The 6494-nt window shown below is 33.0% G+C and overlaps 1 long non-coding RNA gene across 1 annotated transcript; it reads right to left on the reverse strand.

Annotated features, from left to right (window-relative positions):
- Positions 1 to 527: 527 nt before the first annotated feature.
- Positions 528 to 2168, reverse strand: LOC141393736 (uncharacterized). Its single transcript, XR_012410175.1, has 4 exons — positions 2154 to 2168; positions 1705 to 2084; positions 1223 to 1624; positions 528 to 1145 (listed from the first exon to the last, which is right to left on the reverse strand). It is a non-coding gene; the product is annotated as an uncharacterized lncRNA (long non-coding RNA).
- Positions 2169 to 6494: the final 4326 nt, after the last annotated feature.

The following is a 6494-nucleotide window of genomic DNA, read 5'->3' on the forward strand; positions in this document are numbered from 1 at the left end:
ATATCACTTTAGTTTGATGTATAGCCAGACCGCATAAGAAATGTTGCCTATATTTTCTCTTTCATAAAAACAGCTGATCCATATGTGTATATAATTGAAGCTGCCTGGCCACACATTAAGTTAGCATGAATTGTTCTCAAATAGAACCGTTGGTTTTATATATGGGGTGAAAAAATTCTACCAAATGTCTGATTTTAAGCATTGTAATGTATTTATAAGTTGTCTTAATGCAATTGTATAATTTTTTATCTTAATTAAGACAACATCAGGTATCTAAAACATTTCCCCTGTAATGTTTTTTTGCATCCCCAAAAATTTTATTAGATTTCTTGCTATTACCAAATAACAATTTTACGGTTTACAAACCCGCAGTTTTTGTTGAAACCCTCCCTACTAACCATCACATTTGCCTTGTCCTCTAATGCTCTAAAACATAAAAGACTTACATTTTTGATTTGATTTTTCAATTCAAATTTGTTGTTGTTGTTGTAAATTATGCATAAATTTACATTTGTTGATTGGTATATACGAATGGATGTTTATTTGTGTGTGTGTCTCAAATGTCCTGGGACAGCAGTAATAACAATTTCAGAAATAAATAAAAGGTGTTTTAAAAGCAACCCCTATTATACAATATTTATGCATGTGCACGTACATTGAAATTGCCAGTTGTTAACATCCTTTGTGTGTCCTGCCATTTTTCAATTTGCCCCATGTTCGTTTGTTCATTCCATGAAATGTAATTGAACTCTATATTTAAAAATAGAACGACTTTTTCTTTTCTAGCGACCCTTATCGTATTTTGATCCTTTGTTTTATGCTGTTTGTTAGCCATAACTACCTGATGGTGGTGGTGCTGTCATCGTTTCTAGGGCTTCCCAAACCCTACCTTCTTCTTCTCAGGCTATGCAATGTTCCGTGTTTGTTTTAATGTCCATAACAACCATTATCCCCTTTTTGCACATTAAATCGTGTAGTAGTGTTATCTATTTTTCCGTGTGTACCAAAAGGATTTGCTGCTTTGCTATTTTTGTCGTCCGTCAAGGCAACAAATGTTACCCACTTTTGTTTGTCATTCACTTGAATACACAATGGGGAGTTTTTCTTAGTTTGCTTGTTTAAGTAGAAGAAGCTAACTGGGAAACCTACAATAACAATAACAAATATTTGAAAATTCCAAACTCCTTCATGCATTTGCTACTTGCGTAGCAGACTGCTTTACGTTTTATTGCTTGTCTGCCTACTGTTCCCGTTACGATTTCTTCCTGTTTGGTTCGAGTTAGTTCCCTTTTTAATAGCCATTGTTGCGCTTCCCATGTTGCTTTTCTTCTTCTTTAACTTTGCCTTTGAGAGCATTTCCATTTTATGTTTATTCCTGCAATTTCTTTGCTCTTCTTATACACAAAACTATATTTATGTATCCATCTTTGTGTTGATTTGGGTATACATTCTATTTTAGTTGTGTATGTGCTTGTCTGCCTGGTTGACTTGGCTGGCCATAGAACCCGGTAAAGCAACAGCTTTTCTTCCTGGTTATATTTATTTGATTGTTTGTTTTTCTTTTCCGCCATTAAAGGATATAAAAATTACATCAAAAAGAGTCCAAAACATATGACCAGCAATTCTAATGCGAGAGAGAGAGAGAGAAAGAGTTTTAAGTGCTTTAACGACATTTCTTGCAACCTGTAGCATTGAGGTTATTACCTTTTTACCAAAAAAGAGAAGCAGTCCCCTCTGTCCCACAAAATTGGGACTTTCAAATTGCGCGCACAATCCTCGAATTTGGAGAGAGTCACTCTTCTGTACTCTAAGTGCTGTTGAACTCTTGTCGTCTTGTGTCCTCATGGAAAATTCCGTATTTTATTGCAGGAAAAAATCTCTATTTGGAGTTTATTGCACCCCAACACCAACTGTACAGCCAACCAACCACCCACCCAACCAGGATCCGTTCAACATTCAACAGTTCGGTAGCTGGTTCTACTTATTCAACAGCATATTGTTGCTTTAATCTCTCTCTTGGGAGTGTGGCTGAGATGAAGGATTTTGTTTTTGTTGTTACGCCACATAGCCCCAAATAAAGATTCCTAATGAAAATAAAAGGGGGAGTTGGGTTTGAATTTAATATTCACTAGAAGCAGGGGAGTGAGTCATACTTCAAACTAACCACCCTCACCCTCCAACTGTCTAGCTTTATAACAAAAATGTGTTTGTTTTTGTGCTTTATTAAGGGCGGATTTTTCTTGACAATGTGTTATCTACAAGTGGTATTCATGGTGGTGGTTGTTAGGCAGCAATCCGTTTCTCCCCATAACTAACTGCTCTTATATAACTTTGGTTATTCCAATGGGGGGTTTTCCCACCACATCACACTGTGTACCACACCACCTCCTCCCCAATAATACAACAACCTCTTTTTGCCATTTGCTTATTGCGTTCTAGTCTTTTTCTGTTTGTTTTTGATTTTAATGGTTAGGTTGGGGGAACAGTCAGTCAGTCCGTGGTGATGATGATATGGTTTGGTATATGTGCTGCTTCTTGCTTACCTACGCGTGTGTAATATTTTTAGTGGCGTACGTGATTCCCTATTATTCAAAGGAGTACAAGAACAACAAAAGTTCTACTAAATCCTGAATTGCATAATTCTGCCAGTAAGAAGGATATCGTGGATGAAGAGGGTAGTTGTTTAAATGTTTAAAAGAATTTTTAATGTTAAATTCTTTCAATTAAACGATTTTCCCGTTTCTTTTAATTTAGTCCAAATTATTTTGTAAAAGTCGACCAATTTGTTATGTCGCCATATACCTTAAATTCAACTAATGCTACTGCTCCACTATAGCTCATATTTTACCTGTATTATCTACATTTAATCCAAATTATTTTATGAAACTCGACCAATTCGATATGTCACCATATACCTTAAGTTCAACTAATGCTACTGCTCCACTATAGCTCATATTTTGTCTATATTTTCCACATTTATTTTAATTTAATCCAAATTATTTTGCAAAAGTCGGCCAATTTGATATGTCGCCATGTAGCTTAAGTTCAACAAATGCCATTTGCATCACTATTTCTCACATTTTGTCTTTATTTTTCACATTTATTTTAATTTAATCCAAATTATTTAGCGGAAGTCGACAAATTTGATATGTCACCATATACCTTAAGTTCAACAAATGCTATTTGCTTCACTATTTCTTACATTTTGTCTTTATTTTTCACATTTCTTTTAAATATAAGACAAATTGTTTTGTGAATGTCTACCAATTTGATATGTTGCCATATACATTAAGTTCAAGAAATGCTATTTCTCATATTTGTCTATATTTTTTACATTTCTTTAATTTAATCCAATATAGTCCAATTTATTTTCTGAAAGTCGACCAATTTGATATGTCTCCATACACCTTAAATTCAACTAATGCTACTGCTCCACTATAGCTCATATTTTGCCTATATTTTCCACATTTTTTTAATTTAATCCAAATTATTTTGTGAAAGTCGACCATTTTCATATGTCGCCATATACCTTAAGTTCAATGAATGCATGAATGTTTATGCGACAGGGCAATGTGTCAAAATCTCCATTTTTTCTCTCATATTTTGTCTATATTTATTAATTTCCATGGTATAAGTAAAGAGGTAGATTTAAATGAAAAAAATCTATAGAACCCTTGTTTTTCCTGAATTCCTAAAACTTCAAAATAAAAGCAACAAGTGGGTTTGTTTACAATACATTTTTTGAGCATTTTATAAAAAACGATAAAAATGAATGAAGTGTTAAGTTTTCTCCATATATTCGAGTTGTGAATATGATAAAATGATTGTTTCAATGCAAATCTGACGAAATTTTTCCATACAAATGGCCTAAAAACAATTTTAAAAATCATTGAATTCGATTGTTTTTAAAATTGTTTGGCATATTATTCAAATGCCACACACACATACACATTTTGTGTATATTGTTTTGAAGTTTTAGGAATACTGGAATGAAAAAATTTAAATTGACATAAAGCTTTGGCTAACCTTTCTTATTAAACCATGTTAATTTCAAAATAAATATGCCAATAGGGACCAGTAGTGCGATTCTCTAACTCATTTTTTGAGTTAACGACAAATGTCGGAAAAATTAAAACACAAAATTATGAATGAAAAGTTCAAATAAAAGTTGACAACACTGTTGCTATCGGTAGAACTTTACGACTACTTTCTCTTGGTCGCTAACTTACCGAAAAATATCGTTCATTACCGAATTTATAAGCATTTTAATTTTACCGATTTTTGTCGGTAACTCATAAAATGTGTTAGAGAATCGCACTACTGTTTTTCTGATGAAATGAAGAATATTTCTCAATGGAGGGTGAACAGATGTAAAAAACCATTCATAAAGCTGTAAGGTTCTCCTTATTTCTTTGTTGTAAAGTAACATGGCGACATTATAAACTCAAGGCTATTTCAATTACCTTGGTTTTGTTTGCTGAAAACACCGTAAGGCCTTGGCACATACGGTCCGTTGAGTGCCGCGTTACAACAACCACATGAAATCTGCGTCACTTACACTTGTTTCATGTGGTTGTTGTTGTCAACGCGTGACGCGACTTACGACGGACCGTATGTGTCGAGCCCTTTAGTTTCTGATTGACTCATGATGTCTATTGTGAATAATAAATTTATGATATGTAAACAAATAGCTTGTTTTTACTCATATTATGTACGGAAAGTAAACGCCAATTCATATCATCTTTTGACTAATGCGAATGAATTCTTAATTGTAAGGTGGCAGGGCGACATGCCAAATTTGTTGTTATTGTGAATTAATTGTATGAAAACGTAAACAAACATTTTGACAGATTGAAGAATTTTCTTTATGTTGTTGTTCTTTACGTGACCTGTTAAATAGACCACATGGTACAATAATACAGGTAGCATTATCATGCCAGCTGATGGTAACATAATGTGTCAATTGCATTGAATTGATGTCAAATTTTGACATCTTATGTTGCCAACAATTGCCTGTGTATTTGTACCATGATAGACCAGCAGAAAAACAGCTGATCATTACTTTTTACTTTAAATATCAAAATTGTTTACATTTTGCACATCGATTCATTCACAATAGTGTATTTGTGTATTTTAATTTTAAATGAGATAATGACCAATTAAAGAAGTAGGTATAATTTTATTGAGCATCTTCTTTTTCTGCTGACATGTTTGTGTTAAGGAACTCGATCTTAAAACGCATAATTTCATGACATTCCTTTCATTTGCCGGCTAATTGAAAACGTAAAGGTTTACTTTCATCATCATAATATCTTCATCGCATCCCAAAATATATTTTACATAAAAAAGAAAGAAAATAAATAAATGACATGGCATCATCATTTCATTCATGGCTGGCTGTTGCTAGCTGCCTTAGTAGCTCCCCTCCCACACCAATAATTATTATTCCTGACAACACTATCCTAGGCAATTTTGTGTGAAAAAATCAACATTTTATTATTGATTTCCTTCCATAAAAAAGTGTTTTTTCATAAGCTGTTGTCGTCACAGTTGTTGTCCCCACCACCCTCCCCCCCACGTACCCGCAAAGCATTTGTTGTGGGTATTAGTTATAACAACACCTCTTCAAACTTCTATCGAGGAAAATTGTGACACAACAGTGGTGTGACACTCTGTTTGATACTTGTGGGTAAAAGTTTAATGGTTGTGTGTGTGTGTGAGCGGAAATTTTAAATTTAGGATAAAATAGTTTATTTGTTTGGGTTCTCGTTAAACTACCTTAAAGCACGTTTACATTTAGAATATATACATTAAATGAAATGCAGAATTCCTCAGGTCACTTTCAACACAAAACTATAAATTTAATTTTTTTGTTCTTCCTACCATAGAAGTAAAGAAGAAATCATATTCTTTACCTTAAATGAATTCTAGTATTTAATAATAATAACGATGGCATTTGTGTGTGAGTAAAGAAGAACCAGTTCTCTTTAAGACTCCACATCGCGTCAACCATTTCAACAAAAATATTCTAGTTTTTAATTATGTATTTGTTGCTGTTGCTGTATAGAACCGGAATATCTTAAAATTTTTTAATGATTACCCGAAAAAAATTGTTTTGTATATAATTTTTTTTTTTTTTTTTTGCCAGAAGCTAAACTTTGCGCGCAGTGTTGTTCATCATAGTAATTATGGCAAAAAGTGTGGTTAGAAATCAAAAACGGAAGTAATTTTTAAGTACTACCTATTTACTGCTTAGAAATAGGTAGTTATTAACAGATTAGTGTAATAGGCCACATTATTGTTATAAAGACAGAAGACGACTCTTAACTGTAGAAGGTCAATGTCTTTTGACTTCAATCACATTGCCATGTTGTCTAGAATGATGGCCAAAAAAGGTGTAGTGTTTTACGTATCAAGTGGATTTAATAAAACATTAATTTATTACCAAGTTTTAATAATTATTGTTCATGTTTTTTTAATTAGTAGCCTTTTAC

Source organism: Musca autumnalis, unplaced genomic scaffold (genome assembly GCF_047663935.1).
Source record: "Musca autumnalis isolate F117 unplaced genomic scaffold, ASM4766393v1 scaffold_2, whole genome shotgun sequence".
NCBI classification, from domain to species: domain Eukaryota; kingdom Metazoa; phylum Arthropoda; class Insecta; order Diptera; family Muscidae; genus Musca; species Musca autumnalis.